The following is a 21523-nucleotide window of genomic DNA, read 5'->3' on the forward strand; positions in this document are numbered from 1 at the left end:
AGTATTCAAAAATTGTTTCATACTTCTGAAAACTTTTGTGAGGTTTACGGGGATTATTCCATCCAAATAAAACAACGCCCTCGAGCTCATCACTGGTGCGCCCGATGGTGGTGAAGAGTCCGGGGACGCGATGAGATAATGCGTCCCGGATTGGACGACGTCTCCTCTTTTAATTGTACATAAATTTTTTGATTTTGAAAAAAATCAGCAGACAAGTTTTGATGTTTCTCATCATCCATCCGTGCATGCACTTTTCTTTCGAGTGGTCGAGCAATGTTTACCCTTTTTGTCCTTTGCCCAGTTTCACCCACACTAGGCATAATCGTCAATTTTATTAGTGTTGATACCCTGTTAATTTTGGGTGCATATATTTAGTTCTTAGAAGATTTATATTGTTTTTTTTCTAAAAAATATGACATATGGATCAACCACACCCTATGATGATTGGCCGAAGCCCACCAAACCAACTAGGGTTCCCAACCAAAGGCACACATACATAACCTGCTCCTACCACTTCTCCCTCTACCCTAGCCGCCACTGCTTCTTCTGTCCTCCGGCACCCCAACTCCATGTTCTTCCCCCACCTCACGACTCCGGCCATGTTGGCGAATCCACTCCATCACAAGACCTCAATCCCACAGCCCCTCGCCTCAGATCTCTACTTCCTCACGTGCAGGCTTGCTCCCCTCGCCTCAGATCTTGACTTCCTCATCTGAAGGCTTGCTCCACTCGCCTCGCCGTCTCGGCGTATAGCTACGTACCCTCTCCGTCGACTTCGAGAGGGCCTTCAAGATCCACGACAAGCTACACATCGGCCTGAAGCCCTCCCTTTTTTCAATATTTTGTCATGGTGGTTTTAGGGTTTCTTTGTGTCGACACGCAGATAACATCAGGCGAGGAGCTGTTGTGTCACCATGGAAGAAGTCGCAAGAAGATCTACCACGCCGTCTCCATTCCGGGACCTCTCACCCGCGCCGCCGCCTCCCTGCGCTCTTTGCCGCCGCCGTCGCCCATTGCCGTGGACGCCTCCTCCTTGCTGGCGAGATGGTACGGCCTTTCCCAGATTCAAGCCATATTGATGCATCCTTCTAGGTTCTGAAGTTTTACTCGTTTCAGTGTGGGTGCACAAGTTTTAGTACGGGCTTGTCAGATTTGATAGTGCGTGCCTTCTCCCTATACCAGCAAAGACAGTAAACAGGTTCATTTTTCTAGTTTTAACATAAATCATATATTCCCGTGCAAGTACTGATAAATACATGTTGGTATGACGTCCGCCCATGTCGTCAACTCCATGTTCTTCGAGAACTCTTTTCCTTTCTACATGACGCAGTACTTTTCGATACTGATAGGTTAGCCAACGTTTTTGGTTTAGCTTCTTCAAGCTTTAACATGGTTGTTTGTATCCCGAAGACTTTAATAAGATGTGTTGTAGCTTATAATGAACAGATACAGTCTTCAACCAACAAAATTACCTTTCCTAAAAAAACTGGAATTGTCAATTGGAATGAAAATATTTAGCTTACACGGTACTAATCGCATCCCTAGTATGATGAGATACATGTTTTAAGTTATGGCCGTTTGCTCTCCAGTCATGGGCATTCAATTTTTCCATCATGTTCTGATGAAACAAATAGGAACAACCGAAGAATAATGGATTCACTAACACGTACATGCCTCATGTGTCCCTTTCTTAAATTTAACTGAATGTTTTTTTATTATATTTTGTTCAGAGGAGTTGATGGTCTACTCTCTTATTTGTTTAGTTGATCTATACTGTCAGAATTTTGTGATTCAAGAGAGGTGTATATTTCATCTAGAAATCTAGCCTCTCCTGTGTGTTGTTACCTCTTTTTCGTGCATTTTATTTTTCCGACACCACAATCAACTGTGTGTATGTACGTTCCGCCTTGCCATTAAGTACTAAACAAATCAGTTTTCTATTATCCCTATAATGTAAATGTTATGAATAATTTCTTCCATAAAATCCCATTTTTATTTCTAAGAATCATTTACTCCGCACTGCAAAGTTAGAATATAAAATTAAGTCGATAGAAGCTATTGCTATGTTCTACCCCGGGAGTAGTTGCATGTTGGTGTACATTTTTAGTATATACTTTAGATTGTTATTTTTCGAATTTACAAAGCAAGGTGACATGTACAACTTTTCAACAAATCAACTTTGATAATATACAATCACTATGTAGAACAAACCTGGTATTTATGAACTTACGAGAAATGTAGTAACTGATAGGCTCATGCTTATTTATATCTTTGGTAGAATAGCAAGATTATGTACATTATGTTGTTCTCCCGATATTCACGGAAGTAGTGTTTAATTTTGTTTGTGGTTGTTCGTTAACATCTGAATATTATATTTCCCACATTTGCATTTTGGTTTCTCGAACTTCACCAACCTATGATTTTCTTCTACTGCAAAAAATTGGTTTTGGCATGAGAATTTGGCACATGTCAAAGAAAATATGCATATTGGATTTGGTAATAATGAAAACACTATATATGGTGACTTTGAATATATTCAATATTATCTAGGTGTATCGTTACATTAAAAAATCCTTTGTTTTGAAAATAAACTTCAAAAATCTTAGAACGAACTATGTGAATTCAATATAAATTCTTTTGTAACATAAACAGGGTTCTTAAAATGTATTCTACTAATTGAAAATATAAATAAGTAGGTCGTGCGGTCGCACGGGTTGATGACTAGTTACATATAATCATAAGTAGAAATTTTGATATGTGTTGCAGCAAAATGATGTGTCGAATTAAAGTTTAAATAGTGGGTACTTGATCAATAAATTAAATTGTAAGTATAAATTATTAATCATATATCGATATTATCATGTACTGAATTTCTAAGGTGTAAACGTACAAGATTTTTGTTTTCCTAACCTTATACGCATTTCTTTCTAGGAGAAAAACATGCTCATTCTTTTTGGATGGAAGAGTCTGATTTCTTTGTCCTTGCCACTTTTCCTTATCCGCATGCAGTTTTTCTTAACTAAATATAGCCTTTTACAACTCAACTGAGAAAAAATAACATAGCTTTTTAAACATATTTACATGTGCATCTGCCATGTAAATACTTTTTCGGGAATCTGTCACGTAAGTTTGAGGGCCACCATGTTTTTCATGAGGCTTCTTTCCTAGGACAACACGTCCTTATTTTTGGATGGAAGAGTCTGATTTGTTTTTACCTCTTTTCCTAGGTTGCATGAAATGCTTTTAAACTTATGCATGTGTGCATCTATCACGCAAGTTTTTTAAGGGTCTCAGGTAGGTTTGAGCCCCATAACATTATCCATGATGTCTCTTTTGTTAAGACAAAGAATTCAACTATCAAGCGACAAACCTATAAAAAAAAGAGAAAGAGTCCAATTTATACTTCTACCTGTACAAGATTGGTGCCGTATTATACTTCAACATGTACACTACTTGACTTGCTGCTACTTTTAGAATTTATGTGGCTTGATGTATTCTTCCTCTGTAAACAAATATGAGACGTTTACAGAGGAAGTAGAGCCTATGCTTTAGTATTTGTTGATCTATGATTTTAGTCTGCTTGGCTTTGTCTTTTAGGCTTATCATTTTTTTAATCTTGCAGTCCGCAGCAAATGTGTCTAAGCCAGAGGGGGTTGATGAAGAGGGTGAGAACATTGGTGCTATTTGTCCAAGATTGATGCTATTTGTCCCTTCGGGACGTCTACAAGATTGGTACTGTTTGTGTGCATGTTGGTCGTGTTGAGACTAAGTCATCAATCCCGTTGTTGATAAACGATATTATTATATTTTTGGTGACATGATGTCATTGTAAATTATTTTATTTTTGTACATAAATAATTGGTTGATGGGCCTCTCTTAGAAATGTGCTTTTGTGCACCAGAACCTTACAAATTAAGGCCTATAACTAATTCAACTAGACTATTTAAACCAAACTATTGGTCCATATAGATTATGAACACTATTTGACCAAATAATTGTGTTGAACAGATTTGGCCATAAAAATAAATGGTCTTGAACCTAATAATTGGGCCGAAATGATTATGGCCTTAAAAATAAATGAGCCAAACTATTAGGCCTGGCCCATGCCGAACTGATCAACAAAATCATGCCATGTCGGATCCCAAGTGGATTCCACGTCACCACAAGCGACACTTCAGCATGCCACGTCAGATCCTACGTGGTTCACTTGTGCCACGTCGTCTTTCCATGCAAGATCCTACGCAGTTTAGGCACATGGCCATGACCAAAATTTTGGTCATACATTTAAGGACCAAAACATTTTCATCGTAGATCTAATGACCAAAATATCATAAAGGTCAAGTTTCTTCATTCTTGACGGCCAACTGTTGACCTCCCAAATTTGGTTATAACATGGTCATAAAACAATAACAACGACCTTCCATTGACCAAAATGGGGTGTCATGATTGAACAAATTCCTTGTAGTGCCCTCGGCGACTTCAGCACATTTTAACAGGGAGGCTTTGTCAGATTCAGCCGTCTCTTTATATAATGTTTGCTCAGTCTTGATTTTTTCAAATTCTACCAAGGAAATTCTAAGTTTATCCTCGGCTACAACTCGGCGTCTTGTTGCTGTGCTAGGTTTTTCTTCATAATATTCGAGTATCAGTCATCTTGTCCTATAGATTCCTCTACAATCAAAACAAGATGGGTAATTAGTTCAAAGTTGAGCCGCCACTATAGACTATAAAAGACTTTTGTGCTTGCATAGAATATTGGTATCAAGTCTCAAACAGATCGCAGGCAATATACTTGACACTTGGGGGCTAATGCATGTTAGTTTTCTTTCACATTATTTATAAAGACACGACTCAATCTTCAAGAACATGACCCGACCCATGGGGCTACAGGTTGAAGTTTCAAGTAAAAAATGATAAGACGCGGCTGATCTTCAAAAAGATGACTCGGCCCTTGGGGTCTACACGTTGAAGTTTCAAGTAAATACTGATATGTCCCGGCTAATGTTCAAGAAGATGACTAGGCCCTTGGGGGCTACAGGTTGAAGTTTCCAATTAATACTTACCATTGTTGAGGAAATCGTTAACTGGTAACTGCTCGGTTGGCTGGTGAGTAGGGGATTAATGGGCTACTCGACAAGTTAATCGGCCATTTAATCCATTAATCGGGCAATTTATGAGTTAATCGGCTATTCGGTGACCCTGCGAGTAGGGATTAATCGGCAAGTTAACTGGTTAACTGGACGAATTCTTGAACAGGGATACTTACAAGACCTGCCTCATCTTCAAGAAGATGACCCGGCCCTTGGGGGCTACAGGTTGAAATTTCAAATTAATACTTACAAGACCCACGTCATCTTCAATAAGATGACCCGACCGTTGGAGGATAGAGGTTGAAGTTTCAAGCAATTGTTAACAAGACCCGGCACATCTTCAAGAAGATGACCCGGCCCTTGGGGGTTATACAAGGATATTTGGAATGAGTTATTGAAGAGCAACATACCTCATATCTTTTCATCATCATATTCACCAGGCTGGCTTCCACATCCCATCTCACGGAGAGGCGGCTCAGATATACAGCGTGCAGTTCTTCAAAGTCAAGTTTTTCAATATTGGGAAGCTCAAGTTTAGCTTTCCCTTTCTCCACTTTGGTTGTTGCACCCTTTGTAATATGCTTAGCCAGTACAGTGTAGACTGGCGCGGTGTGACTCGTCCTAGTAATGACAATTATCTCTTCATCAGGCAAAACATCTTTGGTTGTCTTTGGAGGATTTGGCTGATTAAGATCGTTTTTCTGACTGGCCTCCATGGCTGTATTGTCAACTTATGCCGGGTTAACTTGGACATCAGGAAGATCATCAATAACATTTGTATAAGTTTCAGGAAGCTCGGTACGAGTGCAAGCTAGTTCAGTTGGAGCTTCAGGGATAGTAATATCCACTTCCTCCGCTCCACGCGCTTCACGGTTGTGTAGTGACCCGCTAGTTTTTCTTTTCTTGGCATGAGCTCTTAAGGATAAAGGTTGATACATACATAATGAAGTATAAGTACTCAGGCAAGTGCTGGATATACAAATAGGAACTTTCCTACGAACAAGAGGTGGCAATTTTGAAGATGCCAAGTCTCCCGATGAAGGCGGGTATACCTATCAAGGTGAAACCGAAAAGTTTGTGCAATCAGCAAACAAAATTTATTGATAGGAAAAGAAGAGTTAGGATGAAAAGCACCTCATTTCGGCGTTTACGATTGGTTGTTTTCTCGGGCAAACCCGCCATAAGATCGCCTGAGGAACTACGGGTGTGGCATTTTGGAGTATACATAGCCTTCTTCAAAAGGAAGTCAGGATCCAAATAAGCATCTGGGTGAGTCATAGGAACTTTCCTACGAACCCGCCTTGGAGGTCTTGTGAAGGAAATATTTGAGTTAGAAGAGATTGAAATTACCTCCACATCCTGAGCATCAGTCTCAGTGTCATCCTCTTGAGATTGAACAAAATGGTTAGTACAGCACACATCAAAATAAGGGGATAGATGGAACATTTACCTCAATTTGGTCTTCGGCGGTCTGTGACTTGCCCATAACAGATGACTCGCCAATAGCTGCTTTGTTCTTTGGGGCGGCTTTGACCTTCTTGACATTCGGTTTCGCTGGTTTCAGCTTCTAGAAGGGGGAGTTCTTCTACAGCAATATTGATAAAACATCAAGTTCTCAAAGGAGCAAAGGAAATAATAAGCAAGGTGAGTAATGGTTAAAGATATCTACCTCAGGAGTCGGGTTCTGGATACAGAATGGCTTCAGTCCAGTTTTGGAACAGATTTCTTTGGGCTCGCCACATAGCTTCACAATGCTACTGACTTCATAAGAGTCAAGCATAACATTGGTGAAACGTTGTGCATTGTTTAAATCACCATCATATTTGCACAACAATCCATCCCGACGGCTTAAGGGAATAATCCGCCACTCCACCCAGCACCGGATCAAGTCAATTCCTTTTAAACCCTTGGCATTTAAGCCCCTGAGTCTCATCCAGACAATAGGTGGTGGCCGCGGAAGATCCAGGAGGACTGTTGAGCCGTCCTCACCACCACCACCAGCTCATTCACCCGAGCATAGGACTAGTATGGTCGACCCATTTGTGGAGGAGGCTACGGGGACTCCGGTCCAGGAGCCTGGTGTTCACGGGCATTCGTCCCATGAGACTCCGGTCCAGGAGCAGCCTCGGGTCGAGGTGCATTCGGCCCAGGAGCAGCCGGAGGAGACTACGGTTCCGGAGGCTTCACCCGACGTGGAGAGGCCCGGATGGGAGCCTTGGCCGGATCGTACCGAGTTGCCGGATTGAACCGAGGGTCCGGGTGGCTCAGGGGGCGGAGATGGCGGGGATGAGCTTACGAATAGTGAGGGCGATGTGCAGGTGGACGGGGCCACCATGTACAAGCGTGGTAGTACACGTCTCCCGGTCGCCCCGGCTACCCGCGAGCAGAGGCCGGTGATTAAACCTGAAGGAGATAGGTAAGTGCATTTACCCTTTTTTTAGCTTTTGCCTTCAAGTTTGTTCAAATATCTAATGCGCTGACCTTATCATACTGCAGGGGATGGGTACACCCTCTTGGAGTCCGCAGGCCGAACTCCGTCCTTGGTGTGCTTTGCTGGACAAATTTCCCGGGGTTTGTCACGTTGCCTGGTGAGGGTCAGGTTCCTACACTAGGATTTACCTGGGAGCACTACCAGGCTGCGCAGGCCCCGCCGGAGGAGATTATAGATGGTGTCTTGTGCCACACGAGGGCCGAGATGGTGATCAAGAGCTTTTGGGTAAATTATCCTTTTACAAAATCTAAAATTAACAATATAGCTAATTATTGTACTAATCGGTGTTTTCACTTTTGATTGCAGACCTTCTATAGGTGTGAGGATGGATATGAGGAGGAGGCGGCCAGGGTTCTCGAGGTCGAGTGTAGGCGGTTACTACAGAACTTGCGCCACGAGGCTCGGCCGCAGGCTATTCGAGATTACTACGCCACGCGTGGTATTAAGAAGCAGAAGAAGGATTGCCGCGGAAAGTTTCTGAAGAAGGAGCAATACATGAAGGTAATTACCTATTATTAAGTCCTTCTACGTAGTTTTCTTGATTTCATTCATAGGCGCAATGCTTAAAATTCTTTCTAATAACTTACAGGTGCCCCCGAGATGGTGTGCGGATAAGATGGATTGTTGGGAGGCGTTGGTTGATGAGTGGTGCACACGCAGCTGGCGAGCCATCCACGAGAATGCGAAGGATCGGCGTAGCCAAATGGTTGGTGTGCCACACCATCAAAGCAGCGCCAACTTACTTCAGTTTGGATGAAACTGGGTATGTGATTTGCTTCATGATTCATGCAATTCATTCTTGATGCTAATATTTTGTTCCTCTCTTTTGGGCGCATCACAATAAGACTGAGATGCCACACTTGTACGACCTTTATGGCATGGCCCATACTGCCTCGTACAAGAAGGCGAAGGCATTCTCTGAATCTGACCTAGATGATCCCAATAACTTCACCAACATATCATCCCACCAGAAGCTTGTGGCATACAGGGACGCGGGGAACTCTACGAAAGGGGATGACTTTAACCCTAGCGAGGAACCTTTGGATCCAGAGCTGGTGATGATATCTGGTGGCGGGAGGCCCCATTGCTCGATAGCCATTGGAGATGGGATAATACGTTGTCCACTCACTCTTCTGGAGATCAAGGCGCGCTAGTCGAGCAGATGTCCTGAGATAACGCCTCGTCCACGGCCAGTCGAACTTGCCATCGAGGTTAGTTGTACGGACTAAGAACACTTTCATCCATTTCATTATGTGTGTCACCATAGATCATTACTATGGTAACGAGGAATGGTGTTTTAGGCTGCTCTTCAGAGAGAGAGAGAGCGGCAAACCAGGCTTCTCTTGAGAAAGAGAGATTGGCAAGCCAGGCTGCTCTTCAGGCTGCTCTTGATGAGAGGGACCGGACCACGACACGATTGCTTGAGGAGGAGAGGGCCCTGAATGAGGCGGGTCAACGGGCCCTGTACGAGCTTTTTGTGGTATTTTTTTACACATTAGCCAAATCATGTGTGTAATGTCTGTTTCAATACTAACTAATACGACCCACTCTTCAGGGTCTGTGCGAGAAGAGCGGTCAAGTCCCTTCGCCGATGCCCGTTTCTCTTCGATTGGCACGGTGAGTTTCATTATAAACTAGTATTAATAATTGAGTGTCATCATGATAACTGAGACATTGCAAAATATCTTCTCTGCAGAATAAATCCCGAGCGGCATCGCACGACCCTTCTCCAGGGCAACCGTCTCCAAACGAAGCCGCCGCGAGCAACCGCGGTGTTTCTCCTCCTTGATGACCACTACGGTAAGTTTCTCCTCCAAACTTAGCCTGTTTTCCTCTAAAATGAGATAATTAGCCCATTTAGCTCGAAGAAGACATAATTAGGTAATTTAGCTCCAACAAGAGGAGAGCAATAGGAAAAATGAAAATAAAGAAGAAGAAGAAGAAGAGAAGAAGGAGAAGGAGGAGAAGGAGGAGGAGGAGGAGGAGGAGGAGGAGAAGGAGGAGAAGGCCAAGGACCTTCTAGTCCTTCTCCTCCTCCTTCTCCTCCTTCTCCTCCTTGATTTCTTCTTCTTCTCCTCCTCCTCCTCTTTCTTCTCCTATTTCATATTATCCTTGCTTTAGTTAACCCAACAATGTCATAATTAGCCCATTTAGCTCCAAAATACCATAATAAGCTCAAAATGGCATAAGAACCTTGGTTAGCTCAGTAATATTATATACTTAGCTAGTTTTCCTCTAAAATGGGATAATTAGCCCATTTAGCTCAAAAAAGACATAATTAGGTAATTTAGCTCCAACAAGTGGAGTAGAGGAGAAGAAATAGGAAAAATGAAAAGAAAGAAGAAGAAGAAGAAGAAGAAGAGAAGAATGAGAAGGAGGAGGACGAGGAGAAGGATGAGGAAGAGGAGAAGGCCAAGGACCTTCTATCCTTCTCCTCCTCCTCCTCCTCCTCCTTCTTGATTTCTTCTTCTTCTCCTCCTCCTCCTCTTTATTCTCCTCTTTCATATTATCCTTGCTTTAATTAACCCAAAAATGAAATAATTACCCCATTTAGCTCCAAAATACCATAATAAGCTCAAAATGGCATAAGAACCTTGGTTAGCTCATTAATATTATATACTTAGCTAGTTTTCCTCTAGAATGGGATAATTAGCCCATTTAGCTCAAAAAAGACATAATTAGGTAATTTAGCTCCTACAAGAGGAGAAGAGGAGAAGAAATAGGCAAAATGAAAAGAAAGAAGAAGAAGAAGAAGAAGAAGAGAAGAAGGAGAAGGAGGAGGAGGAGGAGGAGGAGGAGAAGGCCAAGGACCTTCTATCCTTCTCCTCCTCCTCCTTCTCCTCCTCCTCCTCCTTCTTCTTGATTTTTTCTTCTTCTCCTCCTCCTCCTCTTACTTCTCCTATTTCATATTATCCTTGCTTTAATTAACCCAACAATGACATAATTATCCCATTTAGCTCCAAAATACCATAATAAGCTCAAAATGGCATAAGAACCTTGGTTAGCTCATTAATATTATATACTTAGCTTGTTTTCCTCTAAAATAGGATAATTAGCCCATTTAGCTCAGAAAAGACATAATTAGGTAATTTAGCTCCAACAAGAGGAGAAGAGGAGAAGAAATAAGCAAAATGAAAAGAAAGAAGAAGAAGAAGAACAGAAGAAGAAGAAGAAGAAGGAGGAGGAGGAGGAGGAGGAGAAGGCCAAGAACCTTCTATACTTCTCCTCCTCCTCCTTCTCCTCCTCCTCCTCCTAATTCTTGATTTCTTCTTCTCCTCCTCCTCCTCCTCCTATTTCTTCTCCTCTTTAATATTACCCTTGCTTTAATTATCCCAACAATGACATAATTAGCCCATTTAGCTCCAAAATACCATAATAAGCTCAAAATGGCATAAGAACCTTGGTTAGCTCATTAATATTATATAGTTAGCTTGTTTTCCTCTAAAATGGGATAATTAGCCCATTTAGCTCAAAAAAGAAATAATTAGGTAATTTAGCTCCAACAAGAGGAGAAGAGGAGAAGAAATCGGCAAAATGAAAAGAAAGAAGAAGAAGAAGAAGAGAAGAAGAAGAAGGAGGAGGAGGAGCAGGAGGAGGAGGAGGAGGACAAGGCCAAGGACCTTCTATCCTTCTCCTCCTCCTCCTCCTTATTCTTGATTTCTTCTTCTTCTTCTCCTCCTCCTCTTTCTTGTCCTCTTTCATATTATCCTTGATTTAATTAACCCAACAATGACATAATTAGCCCATTTAGCTCCAAAATACCATAATAAGGTCAAAATGGCATAAGAACCTTGGTTAGCTCATTAATATTATATAGTTAGCTTGTTTTCCTCTAAAATGGGATAATTAGCCCATTTAGCTCAAAAAAGACATAATTAGGTAACTTAGCTCCAACAAGAGGAGAAGAGGAGAAGAAATAGGCAAAATGAAAAGAAAGAAGAAGAATAATAAGAGAAGAAGAAGGAGGAGGGGGAGGAGGAGGAGGAGGAGGAGAAGGCCAAGGACCTTCTATCCTTCTCCTCCTCCTCCTCCTTCTTCTTGATTTCTTCTTCTTATCCTCCTCCTCCTCTTTCTTCTCCTCTTTCATATTATCCTTGCTTTAATTAACCCAACAATGACATAATTAGCCCATTTAGCTCCAAAATACCATAATAAGCTCAAAATGGCATAAGAACTTTGGTTAGCTCATTAATATTATATACTTAGCTTGTTTTCCTCTAAAATGGGATAATTAGCCCATTTAGCTCAAAAAAGACATAATTACGTAATTTAGCTCCAACAAGAGGAGAAGAGGAGAAGAAATAGGCAAAATGAAAAGAAATAAGAAGAAGAAGAAGAGATGAAGAAGAAGAGAAGAAGATGAAGGATGAGGACGAGGAGGAGATGGCCAAGGACCTTCTAGTCCTTCTCCTCCTCCTCCTTCTCCTCCTGCTTCTTCTTGATTACTTCTTCTTCTCGTCCTCCTCCTCTTTCTTCTCCTCTTTCATATTATACTTGCTTTAATTAACCCAACAATGACATAATTAGCCCATTTAGCTCGAAAATGGCATAATAAGCTCAAAATGGCATAAGAACCTTGGTTAGCTCATTAATATTATATACTTAGCTAGTTTTCCTATAAAATGGGATAATTAGCCCATTTAGCTCAAAAAAGACATAATTAGGTAATTTAGCTCCAACAAGAGGAGGAGAGGAGAAGAAATAGGAAAAATGAAAAGAAAGAAGAAGAAGAAGAAGAAGAGAAGAAGGAGAAGGAGGAGGAGGAGGAGGAGGAGAAGGCCAAGGACCTTCTAACCTTCTCCTCCTCCTCCTCCTCCTCCTCCTCCTACTTCTTGATTTCTTCTTCTTCTCCTCCTCTTTCTTCTCCTCTTTCATATTATCCTTGCTTTAATTAACCCAACAATGACATAATTAGCCCATTTACCTCCAAAATACCATAATAAGCTCAAAATGGCATAAGAACCTTGGTTAGCTCATTAATATTATATACTTAGCTTGTTTTCCTCTAAAATGGGATAATTACCCCATTTAGCTCAAAAAAGACATAATTAGGTAATTTAGCTCCAACAAGAGGAGAAGAAATAGGCAAAATGAAAAGAAAGAAGAAGAAGAAGAAGAAGAAGAAGAGAAGAAGAAGAAGAAGGAGGAGGAGGAGGCGGAGGAGGAGAAGGCCAAGGACCTTCTATCCTTCTCCTCCTCCTCCTCCTTCTTCTTGATTTCTTCTTCTTCTCCTCCTCCTCCTCTTTCTTATCCTATTTCATATTATCCTTGCTTTAATGAACCCAACAATAACATAATTAGCCCATTTAGCTCCAAAATACCATAATAAGCTCAAAATTGCATAAGAACCTTGGTTAGCTCATTAATATTATATAGTTAGCTTGTTTTCCTCTAAAATGGGATAATTAGCCCATTTTGCTCAAAAAAGACATAATTATGTAATTTAGATCCAACAAGAGGAGAAGAGGAGAAGAAATAGGTAAAATGAAAAGAAAGAAGAAGAAGAAGAAGAGAAGAAGAAGAAGGAGGAGGAGGAGCAGGAGGAGGAGCAGGAGGACAAGGCCAAGGACCTTCTATCCTTCTCCTCCTCCTCCTCCTTATTCTTGATTTCTTCTTCTTCTCCTCCTCCTCCTCTTTCTTCTCCTCTTTCATATTATCCTTGCTTTAATTAACCCAACAATGAGATAATTAGCCCATTTAGCTCCAAAATACCATAATAAGCTCAAAATGGCATAGGAACCTTGGTTAGCTCATTAATATTATATAGTTAGCTTGTTTTCCTCTAAAATGGGATAATTAGCCCATTTAGCTCAAAAAAGACATAATTAGGTAATGTAGCTCCAACAAGAGGAGGAGAGGAGAAGAAATAGGCAAAATGAAAAGAAAGAAGAAGAAGAAGAAGAGAAGAAGAAGAAGAAGAAGAGAAGAAGGAGAAGGAGGAGGAGGAGGAGGAGAAGGCCAAGGACCTTCTAGTCCTTCTCCTCCTCCTCCTCCTCCTTCTTCTTGATTTCTTCTTCTTGTCCTCCTCCTCCTCTTTCTTCTCCTCTTTCATATTATCCTTGCTTTAATTAACCCAACAATGACATATTTAGCCCATTTAGCTCGAAAATGGCATAATAAGCTCAAAATGGCATAAGAACCTTGGTTAGCTCATTAATATTATATACTTAGCTTGTTTTCCTGTAAAATGGGATAATTACCCCATTTAGCTCAAAAAAGACATAATTAGGTAATTTAGCTCGAACAAGAGCAGAAAAGGAGAAGAAATAGGCAAAATGAAAAGAAAGAAGAAGAAGAAGAAGAGAAGAAGAAGAGAAGAAGGAGAAGGAGGTGGAGGAGGAGGACGAGGAGGAGAAGGCCAAGGACCTTCTAGTCCTTCTCCTCCTCCTCCTTCTCCTCCTTCTCCTCCTTCTTCTTGATTTCTTCTTCTTCTCCTCCTCCTCCTCTTTCTTCTCGTCTTTCATGTTATCCATGCTTTAATTAACCCAACAATGACATAATTAGCCCATTTAGCTCCAAAATGGCATAATAACCTCAAAATGGCATAACAACCTTGGTTAGCTCATGAATATTATATACTTAGCTTGTTTTCCTCTAAAATGGGATAATTAGCCCATTTAGCTCAAAAAGACATAATTAGGTAATTTAGCTCCAACAAATGATATATAGTTCACCACACATATACTTAGCTTGTTCTCCGCTAAAAATGACATAATTAGGTGAAAAACATCATATTTTGTTCTTCTTCTAACTTTCTTATTCACATTTTTGCAGATTGGGTATACTACATGCATGGAAGCTGGCATTCATGGAGTTCAACAATGTCGATGGATGAACTTTATATGTATATCATCTAGTTTTCATTTGAGTTGATGAAAAATGTCGAACTATATGTATATGTATATATGGATAAACAGTGCAATACTTGGTATGTTGGTTCTTTGGATATATGGGGATGTACATTGGTGAATCATATATGTGTGGTGAATTATATATATGTGTTGGCAAGTATATGTGTGGTGAACTATATATCATATATGTGTGGTGAATTACATAAATGTGCTATAAAATATATATATATATATATATATATATATATATATATATATATATATATATATATGTGTGTGTGTGTGTGTGTGTGTGTGTGTGTGTGTGTGTGTGCTGTGAAATAATATAAAACAAAAAAATTGGAACTATATGGGCTCTTTGCCGTCTGCCAGCTGATGGCAAAGACCTGTGCCATCACCTGCAGACGGCAAAGGTGCCACATGGCACCCAGCTGTGCATCCTGGGATGTCTATGTAGTCTCTTTGCCGTCAGCCTCCAGGGCGGGCAGACGGCAAATAAGAGGGAACAGAGGAGGGGGGGAGGAAGAGGCAGACGACAAAGAGTGGAGAGAGGGGGCAGGGGAGGAGCAGGCAGACGGCAAAGATGGACGGGGAGGCAGACGACAAAGATGGAGGGGGAGGGGAGGGGAGGAGAAGGCAGACGACAAAGATGGAGGGGGAGGCAGACGGCAAAGCCTCCGTTAGCCCCTAATGGAGGCAACGCGTGTCGGCTGTCGTCTCGAGCACTTTGCCGACTGCTCCTAAGGAAAGCTGACGGCAAAGAGCTTTGCCGTCCGCTTTGCCTGGGCAGACGGCAAAGAAGGTCCTATGCCGTCGTAGGCTGACGCAAAAAATTTGCCGGCCGTCTGTGATATTGTCTTTGCCGTCCGGGATATTGTCTTTGCCGTCTGTGATGGCACACGGCAAAGAAGCTGATTCCTCTAGTGAGATGGCAGGTCATGGCCCACAAGGGAGAAGGTCGCCACGAGTTTCCTTGCTTAAGGAGCAAGGCGAGTTAGAGACATAACGGGTCACAGATCATAATGTGACATGGACTCTTGTAAACCTAAGGGTCTCGACCTGTATATAAATGCGAGTCTCTAGGGCTGGTAGACTTAAGTTACAATCAATCGAGAGCTAGGTGAGGAGAAACCGCACCCTTGTTATCAATTTCATCATCAATACACACAAAGCAGGACGTAGGCTTTTACCTCCATCAGAGGGGGCCGAACCTGGATAAACTCGTCTCTCGTTCCCGATCAACCCCTTAGAGTGTCCACATAGTTGCGATAGCTTCACCACTAAGTCCTTTCATGAGGACATCTGTCGTGACAAAACCACGACACATGTCGAGGCCCTCGAGCCGAAATAAGGATAGGATTGCATCTTGGGCATTACACTTTTATTGAATCTTGAAACATAATAAATAGATAGGTGCCTAAGCATCACAAACATATTCTACGTGTAAAAGGAATACCAATCACATCACACATCATCAATCAATAAAAATCACAAAAGGCACACCACACAAGCAAAACCAAGAGGTAAGGTCATATCACAAGAGATATGATCTCATCAAACTATGTGTGAATCGTTATCGAACTTAACATAATAGTTGTGGTATCAATATAATCTTCATCGTTCTTATCAAAACTAATCTCGAAAATCATCTAGTAGTGTTAAACCTAGTCCTTCTTGATCGACACAAGACACTTCTTCAAATTCTGGTTGTAGTAATTTCAATTGACGATAAGTTGCTTCAAAAATGTGATGTCTTCAGTGGTACTAGTAAATGGGGTTACTATAGGCTCTCCATTTACTACAAAATAATATAGGAAGCTTCAGAATATGAATAATAGATGAGAAATACAAGTAGAGATAGTAAGTAGTTAGGAAGTGATAAAGTAATTTTGTTCCTATGGCTTTTCCTAGTCCATTCTAAGGGTCACGACCTCAAGTTAACATGGGCTCAGATACCATCGAGTAACAACCCAAACCTGATAAGATTTGATGTTTTTGTGCTTACTGTGTTAATCCTTGGATCAATAGCTAGCACACATAGTACATGATGTAATATCAAAAATAAATCACACATCATCAATATTATATTGTAGATCCAGCATCTAAATAATACTTACCTGCGTAGCTCAAAGCTAGGAACAAATAAAACACAACGGAGAAGAAAATAAAAATCTTCATGAAGTCCATCGACACAAAGGTTGTGAAAGCACATATGCTCCCTTGGTGATTTTGATAATTGATGACAACATAGATTGTCTCTTGGACTAACACTTTTACCTAGATATTGCAGGAATAGTCCATAGAGAGCATTGGCTAAAGGTTTATGTAGACATGTCCTTTAATGCAAGAAAGGAACAATATTGGCTCAAGCTTCAAGCTAGAAGACTCTTCATTTTATGTTTGTGAGAAATCACTTTTTAGTCCTTAGGAAAGCCAACACTATTAAAAAGGGATGAGGTAGTAAAATGAACTAACCCCTCAAATGCTCAAAGTTAGCCACCAAAACACTCGGTCATTTTTCACACATATCCACTCTGTCAAGTTGCACATTCACAAATTCGGTGTCACCAACATTCCCATATCGGATCCACTGAGTTTGACCTCAGACCGAAACCCAAGCCATTCCCACCAATTCGGGGCAACTTAAACCAAGTCGGTGCTACCAAGTTCAGTGTGACCAACATTTTGTTGCTAAGATACACACATTCGGAATTTCCGAGTTTGAGTATCGGTGCCACCGAGTTTGGCCATCTGACCATTAGTCACATTTTCGGTGTCACCAAGTTTCGTATATCGGTCTGACTGAGATTCAAAAGTTCACACCTTTAGTGCTAATAGGTTTGTATAATCTTTTTGAACCTGGGCGGCATTCCACTTACATTTAGAGGGTAGAAACCATGATGTTCTTGAAACCACCCAACAAACCAATTCCTCCCAGTGGTGAATTATATATATTAAGTTTCAACATAAGTTATATCATAGTCCTCACATAATCTCGATGAATACACGAACCAATCCCCGTCCACATAGCATAGCAAGAATACACTGCCACAATCTACATAAGGCTCTACTAAGCTCAATCTCAAAATAAATAACATGCTAATGTCATATCGAACTACGTGCATAGAAAAATAGGGTAAAGATGATCAAGGTGTAACTTGCCTGGTACATTTGACGAAGATCGCCGCACAATCCTGATAATTCTACTCGTCATGCTCCGAGTAATCTACGTAATCGAATGAATCTAAATAAACAAACCATGCCATATGTAAGAATCAATACAACAACGAATCAAATATGGCAATGTTGAAAAAAAGTAATATACATAGGCTTAATATAATAATATGGGTCTCGTGTGCTATAAGCTGACAAGTAAAAGAATCAACTCACAAGAGTCAATTAATGATGAATGGTTGCTATATAAACTTATATTGGAGATAGTGTGGAACATGGAAATTAGTATTGCAAGATATAACGAATAAAATTTGAAAAGAGATTCAATATGCAAAAAAGCATTTGAAAAGGAATACTACACCACAAGTAATATTAGAATGAACTTTCAATTAAATTTGTTTTCAAAACCAGTCAAGAATTATATGAATATAGAGTATTTGGTACAAGTGTTTCATGGTAAAAGGAATTAATTGAATAGAACATGCGATTTGCATGGTATGATCAATAGATGACTAAAATACATTTTTGAATTGATCAAATTTGAGAAGTTCAGAATTGTGAAATTAAGGTGCTACTGGATAGTTAAGATCAATATGAACAGGTAGGAAAAAGAACCACTGCATTTCGATATCTAGATCACATGATCTAGCAGAACAAAGTTCGGTTTGAAATCTACCGAAAATCTCTAACGTTGCAGCGTTTTGACCGTGTTGGGTTGCTGTTATTGTAGTGCCACATGGCACAACCAGATTTGTTGATACCTGTTTGTTTAATTGGGATGGTGAGGGGTGATAACCCACAAGTATAGGGGATTGCGACAGTCTTCACGAGTAGTATTTCACCCTAATTTATTCATTCGACACAAGGGGACACAAATAATATTTATTGGCCGTGACAGGTTAGTTGTCAATTCAACCGCACGTAGGATATTTGTCTACTGCAAGGATTTAGTAGCAAAACAAATGGTAGTAGTAATAGTAACATGGATAGCAGCAATTTTGGTAACAGTAGTAACAGTAGCAATTGAGTAGTAGGTATGACAGTAGGAGCAACAGTAGTCACTACATGAATAAGCTTCTTTGCCATCTGCCATAACGGAGAGGCACAGGGGTGTATAACAGACGGCAAAGGGCTTTGCCCTCAACCTCTGGTCGGCAAAACTTCTACGACTACTTTTGTCGATAAAGGCCCTTCTTTCTCGTGTGCCTGTCGAAAGAGGACGGCAAAGGGCTTTGCCATTAGGTTGCCATGGCTGGCAGACGACAAAGCCCTTAGACGACAGCCGACACGCAACTACCCTCTTAGATGGCTAACGGAGTATTTGCCATCTGCTGTATTTCATTGGTCTTTGTCGTCTGCCTTAAGGGACCTTTGTCGTCTGCCATACGTCAACATGGGAAGCCTCGCTGCAACCAGGTGGCCTCCCTTTGCCATCAGCCTATGTGGGAAGCTTTGTCGTGTGCCTATGCATGTCACGGACGGCAAAGTGACCACATGGGTCAGCCGCTGCTACCCCAGGATGCACAGGTGGGTGCCACGTGTCCCCTTTTCCATCTGCAGGCAGACAACAAAGGTCATTGCTAACAGCCAACAGACGACAAAGACGACATATTGTCACTGTTTTGTTCGCTTTTATTTATTTCCCTTCATTTTTAAAATACACATAGTTGCATATATAGTTTCTAAGAGCATATAGTTTCAAACATCCACATATACTTTCAAACATCAAATAAGCAACTTAGGACATGTATCAAACAACATATAAGAGCAAGAATATCATATATATATTCCATAGGCCATGTATCGAACATCTTATCTCCATATATACACATAGTTTCATAGTGTTCATCAAAACAAAAATTAAACAATAGCTATCCATCAATGTTGGTTTCCATGAATGGCAGCTTCCATGAGTGAATGATATCTGCAAAATGAGAATAAGAAAGTTAGAAGAAGAAGAATAAAACTAGAAGAAGAAGAATAAAACTAGAATTGGAATAAAACTAGAAGAAGAAGATGAAGAAGAAGAAGAAGGAGAAAAAGAAGAAGAAGGAGGAGAAGGAGAAGAAGAAGAAGGAGAAGAAGAACAAGAACAAGAACAAGAAGAAGAGGAAGGAGGAGGAGAAGGAGAAAAAGAAGGAGAAGGAGAAGAAGAAGAAGAAGAAGAAGAAGAAGAAGGAGGAGGAGAAGGAGGAGGAGGAGAAGAGGAAGAAAAAGAATAAGAAGAAGGAGGAGGAGGAGAAGAAGAAGAAGAAGAAGAAGAAGAAGAAGAAGAAGAAAGAGGAGAAGAAGAACAAGAAGAAGAAGAAGAAGAAAAATAAGGAGGAGAAGGAGGAGGAGGAGAAGAAGAAGAAGAAGGAGAAAAAGGACAAGTAGCAAGAGAACGAGAAGGAGAAGGATAAAAAGAGGAAGAGGACGATCACAATACTTCTCTTATTTTGAGCTTATTATGTCATTTAGGAGGAAGATACGCTAAGTTATGAGCTAACCAAGGTTCTAGTGATTGTTTTTTATCTAACTAAGCTAATTATGTCATAAATGAACTAAATTAGCTAATTATGTCATTTTGGAGGATAATTAGCTAAGTATGTCTTTCTTGGGGAAAATAAGCTAAGGAGAACAAGAAATAGGAGAATAAAGTGGAGAAGAAGAAGGAGAAGAATAAGGAGGAGGAGGAGGAGGAGAAGAAGAAGAAGGAGAATAGGATGATTACAATAATAATAAGAAGAAGAAGGAGAAGGATAGGAAGAGGATGATTACAATCCTTTTCTTAGTTTGAGCTTATTCTGTCATTTTGGAGGAAGATACGCTAAGTTGTGAGCTAACCAAGGTTGTTGTGATGTTTTTTTACCTAACTAAGCTAATTATGTTATAAATGAACTAAATTAACTAAGTATGTCTTTCTTGGGGAAAATAAGCTAAGGAGAAGAAGAAAGAGGTAAAGAAGAAGGAGAAGAAGAAGAAGGAGGAGAAGGAGGAGGAGGAGAAGAAGAAGAAGAAGGAGAAGAAGAAGAAGGAGGAGAAGGAGGAGGAGGAGAAGAAGAAGAAGAAGGAGAAGAGGATGATTACAAGAATAATAATAATAAGGAGAAGAAGGAGAAGCAGAGGAAGAGGATGATTGCAATACGTTTCTTATTTTCAGCTTATTATGTCATTTAGGACGAAGAAACCCTAAGTTATGAGCTAACCAAGGTTCTTGTGTTGTTTTTACCTAACTAAGCTAATTATGTCATAAATGAACTAAATTATCTAATTATGTCATTTTGGAGGATAATTAGCTAAGTATGTATTTCTTGTGGAAAATAAGCTAAGGAGAAGAAGAAAGAGGAGAGGAAGAAGAAGAAGAAGAAGGAGGAGGAGGAGGAGGAGGAGGAGAAGAAGAAGAATAAGAATAAGAAGAAGAAGGAGAAGAATGAGGAGGAGAAGAAGAATAAGAAGAAGAAGGAGAAGAAGAAGAAGAAGGAGGAGAAGAGGGAGAGGAAGAGGAAGATTACAATACTTTTGCTATTTTGAGCTTATTATGCCATTTAGGAGCAAGATACGCTAAGTTATGAGCTAACCAAGGTTCTTGTAATTTTTACCTAACTAAGCTAATTATGTCATAAATGAACTAAATTAGCTAATTATGTCATAAATGAACTAAATAAGCTACCTATGTCATAAATGAACTTGAGAAAACTTATCGTCGTGGTCATCAAGGAGAAGCACCAGGGTTGCCCGGCTCAGGTGCGTTTGGAGATGGTTGCCCTCGAGAAGGTGAAAGGACGTGGATGTCGCCTAGAGGGGGGGGGGGGTGAATAGGCGCTTTAAAATAATTAAGGTTTAGGCTTGAACAAATGCGGAATAAAACTAACGTTTAATATGTCAAGCACAAAACCTACAAACAACTAGGCTCACCTATGTGTACCAACAACTTA

At 40.5% G+C, this 21523-nt stretch overlaps 1 long non-coding RNA gene across 1 annotated transcript; it reads left to right on the plus strand.

Annotated features, from left to right (window-relative positions):
* The first annotated feature begins 442 nt into the window (after nt 1-442).
* On the plus strand, nt 443-3879 carry LOC123448496. The gene is made up of 2 exons (XR_006631802.1): nt 443-1047; nt 3623-3879. It is a non-coding gene; the product is annotated as an uncharacterized LOC123448496 (long non-coding RNA).
* The last annotated feature ends 17644 nt before the right edge of the window (nt 3880-21523 follow it).

This window comes from Hordeum vulgare, chromosome 4H (genome assembly GCF_904849725.1).
Source record: "Hordeum vulgare subsp. vulgare chromosome 4H, MorexV3_pseudomolecules_assembly, whole genome shotgun sequence".
Lineage (NCBI taxonomy): Eukaryota > Viridiplantae > Streptophyta > Magnoliopsida > Poales > Poaceae > Hordeum > Hordeum vulgare.